At 30.9% G+C, this 2,327-nt stretch overlaps 1 pseudogene; it reads left to right on the top strand.

Annotated features, from left to right (window-relative positions):
* Window positions 1-863: 863 nt before the first annotated feature.
* Window positions 864-1,017, top strand: LOC111765297 (U1 spliceosomal RNA; annotated as a pseudogene).
* The last annotated feature ends 1,310 nt before the right edge of the window (window positions 1,018-2,327 follow it).

The raw sequence follows: 2,327 nt of genomic DNA, 5'->3' as shown, positions 1-2,327 counted from the left end.
TTAGTCACCTACATTTACTTGCTCTTGGTGGTCGGGATCTCTCTATGTATCAATGTTAACCTGATTACTCAGACAATTGGAAAGGGGTTTGTAAACTCAAGTTTTAAAATAGAGGCTCTTCCTGAAGTAGTCCTCATTTACAGAATACTACCACCAAAATATTCCCAAGTAGCAACACTTAGAGCCACTATTGTTAAATCATCTTTTATCTTATAATGAGTGGGTCCAAAAAACTTTTATTAGCCATTGATAAACTATGGATGCAGGTACACATTGCTATTCTCACACTTGTTTATAATATACTATACTCTTTATGGCTTAGAAAAAAAGAATTGAGAAGAGTTTTTAATCTTATGCAACTAACAATATGTATATTATTCTTCTAAGATTAAAATCACTTAATATAATGTAGACGCACACTGCAGTAGAGGAAACTGATCATATTTACATAGATACACAAATACGAACAAATAAAACAAAGTAACAATTTCAATACAGCTTGGCAGAGAGAAGGTAATTTAGATGAAGTGGCTAGTGAAAAGCTACCAAAGGAAGTCATATTTGAAATTAAACCTCAGGCATGTAAAAGAGCAACCCAAGAGAAGAGCCCAGGGGAAGATTTCCAGCAGAAGATACAGTACAAAGGCACTTAGGCTGGAATTAGCTGGGAGTGTTGTAAGTCATTGTGACTGACACACAATAAACAAGATGGAGAGTGTTTTTCAGGTGAGGCTACAGTCATACGTTTATTATGCCATTATTTTTAGAATTCTGAAATGAAAAAAAATAACATCTCTGGATTATAGAAAGTCTAAACCTATTGTATTAACAGGAGGTTTTAGCAAGTTTTAAAAGGTTTGGATATACTTAAATGGCAGGGGAAATACCATGATGACAAAAGTGGTTTTTCTAAGGTAAGAATTACCGTTGCAGTCTGACCCCTGCAATTTCTCCAAATGTGGGAAACTCAACTGCATAATTTGTGGTAGTGGGGGGCTGTGTTCCTGCTCTTCCCTGCTAAAAAAAATTAATAAAAGGGAAAAAAAGATATGGGCATATTTAATATAAAATGTATCCATGTGTCCAAAAAGCAATGTCTAATTTTATATGAAATATATTTGGTGAATGATGTGCAAGTACATGAAAGTAATTGCTCCACAAATTCAACCTGTTTTTTTATTTTCAGATGTTTTTGAAAGGGACACAGTATTCTTCAATTAAAAGGATCAAAATATTTTCCTCACTTCCCTTCATAATTTTTACTTTTCTCAATAAGTAAATGAGTCCTGTTACCATGGAAGCATTTGTATTTTTTCCTTTAAAAGTATTCAGTAGTTATTCTCAAATTATAGTATCATTTTATGCTTTTAAAAGCAAGTCATTATATCAAAATATTTCTCCTGATAACTGTATTTATACCCAATACATGCTAATATAACATGGTATTTCCATTTCAGGTTTTATGTACCTACTTTTCTTAACCTGTGTACACTGAATTTAAAAATAAGTTATATTTCCTGTAGAGTTTGATATCATATGGGAGTCATTTCATAAAGATATAAAACCTTTAAAATTAATTAGCATTTCTAAAATGTAAATCATTTATTATATAATTAATTAAAATGAACAATATTTACATTTGTAAATGGAGATACAGTAATAGGGCAGGAGAGAAACTCTGGGTAATGATAAGATCAAAGATGCAGTCATAGTTGGGTAAGGTAGAAATAAGAATGTTATGTTCCTGAAAGGACAGCTAGCTGAATGGTTAATGTATATGAAAGGTACCAACTCTGAGGAGGATGATAGGCTTTGGAAAGACATGATGATTCCACCTCCAGGTGCTAAAGTTCTCAATTTATCATAAAAAAATATTACCAAGAGTGCAAAAGCTATAGAAAGAAATGACTTATATTGTGGGGTTCGTGCAATTTTAAATCAGTGTATTTCTTTCATTAGAGTAGAATAATAGTGACATAAAGATTTACAAGAATATAAGCAAGTAATTTCAACAATCTCCTCATAGTTGGGGATGATTATTTGTTGGGAACCAAGAATGAATTTAACGTTTGAGATAATTTTATATATTTCATTATATATTATAAAATATTATAATTATATTTATTAACTGTATTACGTTATAATTGAATTACATATTATAGGTTATTAGAAATGTTGACTGAATTTAGAGCTCAGGGTTGCAGCTGAATGAAGATATGTATTTGAAATCTTAAGCAAATACATACATTATATAAATATATTTATTATGTATTTAATAAAATCATGTAGGGAATGAGTTTAGATGCACAACAGGGGTATGGATGAAG

The sequence above is a fragment of the Dasypus novemcinctus genome, chromosome 15 (assembly GCF_030445035.2).
Source record: "Dasypus novemcinctus isolate mDasNov1 chromosome 15, mDasNov1.1.hap2, whole genome shotgun sequence".
Lineage (NCBI taxonomy): Eukaryota > Metazoa > Chordata > Mammalia > Cingulata > Dasypodidae > Dasypus > Dasypus novemcinctus.
This window is presented reverse-complemented; position numbering and strand designations above follow the sequence as displayed.